Source organism: Branchiostoma belcheri, unplaced genomic scaffold, assembly GCF_001625305.1.
Source record: "Branchiostoma belcheri isolate BF01 breed outbred unplaced genomic scaffold, Haploidv18h27 scaffold175, whole genome shotgun sequence".
Taxonomy (NCBI): domain Eukaryota; kingdom Metazoa; phylum Chordata; class Leptocardii; order Amphioxiformes; family Branchiostomatidae; genus Branchiostoma; species Branchiostoma belcheri.
The window spans coordinates 345,756-357,032 of NW_017803213.1; the positions used below are offsets into that span (position 1 = coordinate 345,756).

Sequence of the window (11,277 nt, forward strand, 5' to 3'; positions counted from 1 at the left end):
CACCGGAGTTTCCATTAAAAAGTGGCGGGAAACCGGACTCTGGCCGATCAGACGACAGTTGTCTCTATGGGAAACTGTAGACCCGCTCGGCGCCCGTCTGCGTCCTCTCCTCCTCCGCCCTGTCCTCTGCGCGCCCTTCACTCCCCAACACGCGCCCTGGAAGGTGAAAACAAGGCAGTAGTATGGAAAATACTTGTTTCTCAAATTTTACTCTGTTATGCTTAGGGCACATTTCCAAACCAGGACCCGGCAGGGCTTTTTGCGTGAACGAAAATCAAACAATTCATATCAACAATATACTAGTATACAAATAGTGTTAATAATTAGTGTAAGAAACTTTTTTGTTTGTTGTCCTTTCTTCATGTATCATACTTTAATAGTTCATGGAAACTTCCCCGCCGCAGTACAGTGACTTTGATAAGGTCTACTACAACTATACATTTAACAACTGGATACAAATGAATTTGTTGATGATGTTGTTGTTATTGCTATCCCTCATTTGGCTCTTCCAAATATCGTAAATAAAGCAGTTTCTTCGGCGAATCCTAAGAAAGATTGACGTGCAGGATTCTTGCTAAGCTCTCGCTCGGTAGGAAGCCTACAAATCGCCGCCAAAGCCGCTAAGGTTGCACGGCAAGTTGTCGGATTAGTCGGCAGTAATCCGCAGCGCTGGATCGGGATTTTCTGCTGTGAGGGAAAGGGGTTCTACATCTCCGGATCAACTATAAAGAGGATTATCTTCTTTTTTTTAAGATTGGCCCACGCGTGGGCTTTAAGCTGCGCATGACAAATACGGCCTTAACGACACTAAGGGGGTTATAAACTGGGATGACCATATTTGGGGTTATAGGCTATATTAGGCGTTGGTTACAGACCAGCTGTTGACCAATCACAGTGGTTGAATCAAAAAGCCTCAAATTTAAAGTTGACGACCAAGGAATCCGTAATATGATAATAACGAAACCTGCAACGACTAAGTTTGGTAGGATGTAACCTTAATTATTAGAACATCCCGCCAACCAATCACAATTAAGGACGCGGAAAATCTTATCTCCAAGCAGATCGTTGGTGGCTGCAGTATCAAATTGGTCAGGCAATATCCATTTGCCAGGCAGTTACCATTTAGAAAAAAGCCAGTACAAAAAATAAAGCCCAAGAAAAACCCATAAAACACGTTAAAAAAATCATCCGAAGCCTAAACCTCTGCTTGGAGAGTACAGAAAGTCTGTTACAAGCACTCTGATTGGCTAAAACCTCGCCCCGGTGTGTGATCTATTTATGTCCTGACTTCCACTCATCCCGTAAAACATGAAGCCATCAATCAAACAACCTGCGATCAATCACGTCATCAGCACATCCATCACACGTGACGGCTGAGTATGTTCGAGTCGGGGTAATATTACGGTTATCGGGATCAAATATTGCTGATGTTACAGGGGTCAAATGTTGTGACACTGACATATTTTTTTCTAATTTCATGATTGCGTAACTCTGATCAACTCTGTTGTACCGCCCCCTGCTCAGGAGCGCTTTTTGCCAAGTCAACATCTTTTCTGTGAAACATTGACTGAAGAATGTGGTAGCATTTCAAATATATAACAGGTTTTAGATATGTACATTTAATATTTGAAATGTACAACAGATTTAAATAATAAGAATTATATTGCTTCAAAAATTCACATCCCAGAAAAAATCCTCAAGTTTCTATGTCGCACAAAAACCTCAAACCTCACTTTGCTCTTCAGAATATCTTTTTTCTTGTTTTTTGCATTCACGTTTACATTTGGTGACGCTATTACTGTTGTTGTCATCTTTGTTGTTGCTGTTGGTGTTGTGTTCACGAGATAGAGGGAGTTGACAGGTAAAAGGCGGTTGTAGTTTTGGGCCATCGTATTCCTTGACGCCCACAAAATGGTGCTATTCTTCATCATCAAGCAAAAACATACACCCAGGTGGAAGGCAATCCTTTGATTAACTGCTGAGCGGAAAACACACGGCGACATGCGGGAAGTGAGGACGGTCTCTGGGCACGGATTGGGTTTCGCGCCACGCCGACCGACCGACATTGAAAGGGTGATTACACAGAAACAGGTGGCTTCCGTGAGCAGAAATAACTCGGAGCTTTTAGAAAGCCAGACAGCGGGAATATGAAAGTTAACGACGCAGACGGAACCGTTATTTTTCACATTTACTGGAAAAAATTCATCACCATGGCCGTCCGTTTAAAACGATAGACTGCTCAGTTGTAAGTAGAGAACTGGTGAAATGGTGGTAACCATGGTGACTTGCAGGGACAGTCCTTGTCTCCATGGTGATTTACATACGGTACAAGCCTGTCACTATGGTGATTTACGTGTAGAACGTCCGGAACATTAGCCCTGTACGCCCGGTCACACGACCCTGATAGATGGACCGGGGAAGCGGCTTAATCAGGTGAAATCACCGTCTGTGTGTCACCACATTCACCGGGCGGTCGGAGCTTAAACTGTCACATGAAACATTTTTTTCTGAAACTTTTCAAGTGTTGGTGTCACTTTTGAGTGAATCTGTGGTGACCTATAGACCGCCCTCTTGCTGTCGTGGACTAAGCTGGCCGCTAGGGGCGCGAGATTATGTCAGCCATGCTAAGGAAGCTTTAATCGTCACTAGAACCACCTTACATTTCATGTTTCGGTGTTTTTCTTTTCTTCTCTTTAGTCTGTGGTCACTGGTGCCCTCTCCGCTTCTCTGTTGGCTGACGGATCGCTGAGTGGACTATGAGCGCGATTTTATATCCGTCAGGCTTTGAAATCTTCGAAAAAATTGTCACGCGAACTTTTTTTCTGAAACTTTTCAAGTGATAGTGATGTTTTAGTGCGTCTGTGGTGACCTAGTCCGTCGGATGACTCCCCGCGGGTTGACGGATCGCCGGGCGGACGCGGCATGACAGACGGCGTATGGCGGCAGTCGTTAAGAGCACGGCTAGAGTTTCACGGCCAGGATTTCATGATTGTCGCCGTCATCAGTGGAACGACCCGGACAGACGGTTTGACCTACAGGTCAACTTCACTTCTATCTGTGGAGGACATTCGTTAATCCATCGATTTTACACTTTAGTGGAGGAAAAAAAAGAGCTCTTCTAATTCTCAGGGCTTTTTTTCAACCCGGTTATCGACAAATGTCATTTGCAGCAATTATCATGTGTATTTGTTTTTGCTGTTTGTTTATCTGTTTAGTCAACGATAGTCAAACATTTAAGTAGAAATATAGTTTGTATATTTATCTGTCGTCCTAAGCCCGTGTGAGAATTTGTTAATTAATCGATTCATTTATTTTCCATTTCTATTATTCAATTGTTGTCTGTTTTCTTAATAAAACAATTTGTACGCCGGAAAGTTAGGTCTGACTTTGCCTGTGAGTCCCTGCCACGTCGCTGGGATCCGGAGCGAGCGCCCGCTAACACTCCTGCCTGGCGCCGGGGAGACAGGTGTGCCCATGTGCGCCCCTGTTATTCACACGTCCCTCCGCGCCCTGTCATCATTCCATGGCTCCTTGTCACCTTAAAATGTCGCCAAAGGCCAAACAGGGAGTTCCCACAATGCGGCGGGCTCCCCGGACATGTCTTTATGAGTCCCTGGTGACGTAATCGTGCCGGTGTCACCTGGGATATGCTGATCAGCTGGTCCTGAGGGGGAGGGGGGCATGCAGGCACACACGCACGACTAGTCCCTCTGAAATACCGGATTAGCAAGCTTAAAGCGCTCAGCCCTTCCTCAGAATGTCATTCCCAGATTCTGAAGCGCGATTAATGATCTTAGAGTGTGTATTAAATGCTATCTAATTGTGCATATGATAAGCTTGGCTGTGTTGAATGCACATCTTGTTTTGTATTGTATTGTTAACGAAATATCTTAACTTTTCATAATACTTTATCAAATGGCGTCCGTATGTTTAAATGACACAGTCGCAGATATTTCTGTAAAACTTTATTAACTGGTATTGATATCAATCCCATAATTTAGTCGTTCAATCTTTCATTCTTTCTTTCCCCGATTCCGTAAACTTTACGTCGCCATATAAGTCACAATGCCATAAGCGCTGCCAAATGGATTTTCGCGATGTTCCTAATTTGATAAGATCCCTATAAAGAGCTAAGTGTGACTCAGATATGCCTTATCACGCCCCATCAGTCTGTATTCTCCAACGTTAAATATACGAGTCCTCATATTACCCAATAAACAGTATATGGTCTCTCTAAAACTCTGTTAGAGCTCACCATAAAAATTTCCTAGCATAGTTGTAAGTATGACACGAGCGCCCCAACGGTTGTGTGGGCTTGACTTGAAAGCTTGGGAAAGTGAGAATTATAAAACGTCGTCTATCTGTTGTCTTTGAACAGAAGGCTGCAGACCCATTGATCGAATATCGTAGACGACAAACTGGTGCCGCATTAAAGTTATCTGATGTAGATAGAGCACCCTCCACTCATCTTTTCAGCTTAATATGTCAGTAAAAGTACAAAGTCTACCCTTCTAGAGTTGTCAATAGTGATGTAGCTTTGTTGTTCTGACTATCAGAGTAAGCATGCCACGCCCCTCATGGTACAAAGCCACGTAAATGTCGAATAGCCTCGCAAAATGCTGCGAAAGCACTGTCTATTGTTTCAGCTATTGTGTCTGTGATAGACATAGACTGTTCTAGGTGCCAGACTAGTACATCTAATCCACGGAGACTACAACGGCTCAATATATGGGCTTTCATACACTGGAAGCGGAACTGGGGCAGGATTTATGGCTTAGCCTAGAAGCCAGGCCGCTTCGGATCAACAGTTACCCCAATCACAACAACAACGGCGATTGAAAAGGCGCACCAGGCCTGACGACTCCGGGTCCAGACTTAAGGTGTGTACATAACAGGTCCGTGTTGGTGTTCGTTGTCATTTCATGGTTGATCCATCCGTAAGTCCGTCTTTCAGGCTGTATTTGGCACTAACAATTTTGGCCTACACACCTGCCCAGCAAAAATGTGCTAGTGCCAAACAGAGCAAGAAAGAGGCAGGCTGTAGACCGGGTACACCACCTCACACCTACTCCCAGAGGCACCCTGTGCTTAAGGTGTGATAATCATAAAACTTCCCCACTTATCTTTTTCTTGTACTTTCATAAACCAGAAATTTTCTTTAAAAAATAAAGACATGTCTACAGAAAAGATGCTCACTATAATTTTATTTTGTCTAAAAATTGAAAGGATCAATTGTATTGAAATACTACAGAAAAACAACCACCATGATTCGTAAAGAAAAGTGATCACCCTAAAATACTAGTGTCAGACATTTGTGCGCCTCGTTTTGAAGAAGCACCACGAAACGACCGTTGCTGTCCCATGGTGCTTTGCCCGCTGTCTGGGCAGATCAAATCAGCCGCCATTATGGCGGCCATTACGTGATAATAGAAGGTCAGCAGTTAATGAATTTTAGAAAGGTCAATTCAAATCTCATGTGGCAACACTGGTGAAGTCTTTTATTTTCAACATCAAAAGAACGGATAAAGCGACTGTCGTTGTCACGACTACAAAGCCATAGCGATGACCTTCAGCTGACTGATTTAGTGCGTTTTCGACACTTGCATTTAGAATAACAATATATTTTTAGCAAATCCGTATTTTCAAAAAATACAAAGTAAAAATATCAAACATGCAATTTTTCGCATTACACACCAAAATGAACAGTGACTTTTTTTTTACAAAATAACACCATGACTAGCAGTATCCAGATAGATATACAGGACGACTCGAAGTCTTGTGTTGTTTCCCAAATTTTGACAAAATAATTGACTTCACCAGCGCTGACATACCTTTCCAAATATTGCAACATTTTTACGGGCGACTTGATCTGTCAGACAAAATACATGCAGTAAATTCTATGCTAGGTCCTTGATATTCTTAATCTATACTAAGATGTTTTAGACTGACTGTTCTATGTTATCCATTGTTCTGTGGCGTGGCGTACCCTCCGATGATCAGTTCCCGCCACAGTTTATGGCTGACTGAAGAATCACTGGTGTCTACGATCAGTGAATTCTACCAGTGCCATAGACCGTGAACGGGCACGTGTTGACGCCAAGGATCGTCTGCAAACCATCGTGTAAACTCCTCTCAGTAACACTGCAGCCCCGAGACTACATATCTGTCTTGATACAACAGACAAACCTTAAAAAATCACCAACAACAACCACATGAACAAGACCAGGCGCTTCTACCTATAGATCGTCCTGGACAATGGGAATCGCCCGTGTTCACAGACAAAGAACCGGCGGGACATGGGCAGGTATAACTCCCGCTAACAACACCTGGTGAGGCGGCTACCAACCACGGGTGTGCCCGACACCCCTCTCAACGTCCTACCTGCGTCTCGGCACACCTGACGTGCAGAGAGACGTCACGTTTTACCTGCTAAGACGTCCGAACGCGTCAGTGTTCTCACACGGCGACCATGTCTGAGTGACTACCTGGCGGCAGCTGCGATAGGTGAGACTGAGGGCGGACAGGTGAAGCTTTGGGCCGTGATCATCTTCCATTATGCCTGCCGCCCCGGGCACCGCTATTGTCTCCACACACAAAACTACCACATCATGTAGACTTAAGGGAATCAGCAATGATGCAAGAAAGGACCCGCGGGGAGGTTAACAATGAACAAGGGACTGAGGACAAATCGGAGTACTCTCCAAGCAGAGGTTTAGCGATAGACTTCGGCTTACTTTTTACGTGTTTTTAGCAGTTTGTATTGGGCTTATCTTTTTTTGTATTGGTATCTTTTTTTTCCTCGGTTATTGCCCCGCCAATTGGATACTGTCTTGCAGGCACCAAGGATCTCCTTGGAGATTAAAATCATAGTAAGGAATAGGATACTTTATTAATACACTAAGCTAATATACAAGGACAACAATTCTCTACCCTCTTCATATGACAAAATGTATAAGTACAGGTGACTACACATCAAGATAGAATATGAAGTTCTCCGAATTGTAGTCAATGGAGGAGAAATTTCCATTCAACACGAAGAAACATACAAAACATCCAGTTAACCCCCACTCAAAGCAGTTCCAAGCGATGAGGCTAAGGGGAACCCTTGAGGCGATTTTAGAACCTTAACAGTAATCATGATAATGACTTGTTGAACGTGGCTAACATGGTCTGTTGATCAGACAGTAGGTTCACGATCCCCCTTACAGAGCCACTTTTTTCCGTATATGAAATACTAATTCTGTGGATTATTTATTTTGAATGAAGCAATATAAAATGACCAGACCTTGATTCTGTGTCAAAATGCTGATGACGTGCTGAAATATTCAACTGCTGTGCAGGTGTGAGCAAATCAAGTGGAAATTCTGATGTTATTTTATAGGGAAGAGGGGGATGTATATATCTCGCATCCAACCAGCGTGCGACCTCGTTATTTCTAGAAAGGCTAGTCTGTACCAGACTGCAATACTATCGGTTGCTGAAAAATATAGACATGAATAACATGCCGAAGGAGTTAGCCGTTCATAGGAGCCCGTGAGTTGCAAAGTGTACTCCTAAGGCCTTCTATCTAGTCTGGCATATTATTCAGTCTATTTGGTCAATTGTTTGCCAGCAACATATTGGAGTCTGATAGAGTCTATAAAGATACAACAATTGCTTGACACACACCACTGGTCTTGAACGTACGTATACTACATTTCTGGTCTGTTTACTAATCAGGCTTCGGCTTATTTTTGACGTAGTTTGAGGCGTGCTATCTGCCTTTCTTTTTTGTACCGGTATCTTTAATTATCGACACCAAGTGGCGTATTGGATAATGTACCAGTCTTGTAGTCACCACAAGATCTGCTTGGAGATTAGGTCTGTTTTCTCGTCTATTTTTTCTTAGATAAAATGACGAAAGTAACGCTCTTTGGTGGCAAGGTAAGGAGTTCTAGTAATGACCACCCTTCATCGTTGATACCACGGTTTCCTTCAGGACTGCTCGCCGGTAGTAAAGGGCAGATGTTCACCCCGGAGCGATCCCGTCACCTGATCCGCCGTGCTGACATGATGGAGCACACACGGATGTCCTGGCAGACAGGGTTTCCAACTGACATATGTCACCGTTCTCTCAGCAATAACCAATTAATCGACACTCGATCAATCAACTAACCAGCATCTATGGGCCCATTACTTTCTTCCGGAAGCACAGTTTGATTCTGTTATCTGCAAAACTAACATTTTTAGACTGCCAAAATCCTGCTGAAATCTAGATGATATCCCGGTTGACTTTCGTGTGAGGAGGGTTTTGTTACGACGACACGAACCTCGGCTATGGATGACTCACTGTCTACCGGCCGCCATGACACTTGACAATCATGCATCAGCTGGCTGTTCCATTAACTAATGTATGCCTTGTTTTCATCTAAAACCTGACGAAGACAGAACACCCGTGGTACGACTTACACAGATATTGTAAAAGAAAACAAAAATTGAAATACAAAATGTTCAGTCCAGGTGACCATGTATGAGATGCACCTAAAAGTCCCTGATCTTGGGATTTGACCTTCAACCCATACTAACCAAGATAAATAGTTTTTCATTAGTTACTCGTTTATGCCAAATGTTTACACACAAAACTTCGGGACTCGCATTGCTTTAGAAAGGGTAAATGAGACTTTGTATCTTTTCTGGTATTACCTAAAAAGCAGATGAGGATAAAGTATGACATGGCCAAACATATCACACGAAAGAACACTAGTTATACATTGTTTGATTACTACGTTAGAATCAGCTGCGGATGTTGCATTGGACAATGTGTATATTTTGCCTGATGTTTTATATTATTTATGTCCTTTCTGCAAGGTTGCGCGGACAGGGACGTACAATAGAAGTTAACAGATCGCCCTTTGTCACAGAGTAACGCGTCACTGAACTAAATTCTCTACTTTATGTAGAGCCATAAAAGAAGCGGTTCTATTGAACGTCGCCATGGCTGGGCAAGCTATTATTCCTACCTATTTTTAAGCGGACATTTGAATGTTCACAGACCGTACCTACTAGGGCTTGCTCTTGTGTGTATACTTATAAAGCTTGTGGAGAAAAGAACAAGACAAAAACATCTGTTTCTCTCGACTTGAAGCCACTTTTGGTCCCGTTTCTTACGTAAGAGCAGAGACATAAATGCCGACAAGACCAGCTGTTTTTTTTTTCAATGCCCAGCGGGCTTAGCCAGCATAAACAGTATTTTTCCAGCGGTGCACTAACTAAGTTAAGATTTGTTCAAACAGAAGCCGGGATAAATACAAAATACCTCAGCCTAGTGATTATAGCTATGCGTATCTATTCACGACATAGGCGATATCAACAGGCAATAAAGATACATGCACATCACTGTATCGTTCACAGGTTAGCCGACGACTATACGGACAAGGCCCCATAGGTAACTCACCTATCCTGCAGGTGCGAAGCTCAGGACGTCTCACCCGCGGTACGTCTCCAAGCAAGTCCTTGACGCAAGTGATGTAACCGTCCTCCTGTTCGGAAGAGAAAGGGGAATGACTTTATTTCTCATTGGATTAACGTTATCATTCTTTCACATCCATCAACGGGTGGAAATATAATGTCAATACGACGGGGGCGATAAAGAAAATTGGGAGAATAATGTAGCTTCCTGGCGGGTTGACAGCCCGCCTTTGTTCCCGTGTCCCATCTGGGATGGTCGCTCCCGTGCAACCGTTCGCGGCTAATGAAAACTTCACACGCGAGGAGGAGAGAGGTTTTTCCTCCGGGGTCCCTTCAGCCACGACCCCCTATGACTTCCGTGTGACGGTCACTGACGTCAAATTGATAGCGCGCGATCCGGGGATTTGGTAGCCTGGCTAGTCTACAAGCAGAGGAGTAGCGACAGGAAACGGGGCATATGATAGAAAGGTCACAATCTTCCCCACCAACCTTTGCTTGAAGACTAAAAGCCAGTGTGCCATCCTGGTTAGTTTCGGTCTGCTCCGATAGTCTCTACTGGTAGCGACTATTGGAGCGGACGTAAAATAACCAGGATGGTACCCAGGGTAGGGATTTGGGGAGGGTAGATTGTATAATTGCTACCTGTGCGAGTAAGTTGAAGATCCCGTGTACGCCGAGAAAGCCTGTTGAACGGCAAAACTTCAAGCAGTTTTTTTCTGCCTGTATACAAAATTGCTATACCCTATTTTCTTTGGAAAGAATTGCGAAGTTTTTTCACATTTTGCATCCAGTTAGACTATGGAGGTATTTTCTACCTCCATGGTTGGAAAGAACATGTTAATCTATCCGTGAGTGTTGAATAATCTATGCTTATTGTCCCCCAATCGTCCAAAGTATTTCTATAAATTGCAGGCCGGGCACCCACCATACCTTGCATATTTCATTAACCATGCTCTTAAGTCACTGCACTGAATGGTTTTATCAAAAGGGCAGGAAAATTATTTCTGAATGGGGCATGAATAAATAATAAGGGAGGGGTGTGGCGGGCAGCGTGGTGGAAACCTCAGTCACGTGACTAGGGCGATGTCATGGATGGGCGGCAAACGACAATAAAGAATGCCAAGGCTGTTGACTTTGTGGTCACATAGCCTCCAGCTATGTACAGTAAATATGCCAATGTAAAATAACACAAGAAAACCTTATCCAATTGAAAAATAAATTTGTTGTACGTTGGTATTTTGCAGTAACCGGAATCGTTGTGTAGCCAATTTGAACTAAGTTCAAAATAAATGTATAGGTATGACATAAACCTGACTTGTAACGAGGCGTTTCATTGGTCGATGCCGTTCGTTGATCTCCAATAAAGCACTCACCGTTTACCGACTCTTGTCGGACTCTTTCCAATCTGCCAATTATCCACTCTTATCTTCACCGCCAATTATGCTGATTTTTATGACGCCAGATGGTGAAAATTACGCTGTCTCCTGTTTCATTTGGGATTTCTAATAGCGCCAATCTCCGCATATTTCACACATTTAGAAGCCTGGCATCAACAGGGGGAATTGAGGAATTGTTCTTGTCTCTTGAGAACTTTCCTGTTCCTATGCTGAACAGCTTTATCTCTAGATCTATTTGAAGCACCTGAGTGTTATTGCTCAATTGATCGATTTGTATAGCACCTGAATTTCCTCATTGTCCAACGATGCATCTAGAAACGGACCCTCGAAAGGTATTCCCCCTACCCCGCCTTCAAAGTGCAGTATTTTAAGGAGGTCTTGGAACTGATACTGTTCTTTTTTAATGGGATTTTGCTCTCTCCCTCTCTCTCTC

The 11,277-nt window shown here is 43.5% G+C and overlaps 1 long non-coding RNA gene across 1 annotated transcript in view; it reads right to left on the bottom strand.

Moving 5' to 3' along the window:
* LOC109467124 overlaps positions 1-11,277 on the bottom strand; it is a 15,657-nt gene continuing 4,380 nt past the window's right edge. The window contains exons 2-3 of the long non-coding RNA XR_002140063.1: positions 9,434-9,518; positions 1-156 (exon numbers count right to left, since the gene is read on the bottom strand). This is a non-coding gene — a long non-coding RNA (uncharacterized LOC109467124). The remainder of the gene's footprint in view (positions 157-9,433; positions 9,519-11,277) is intronic.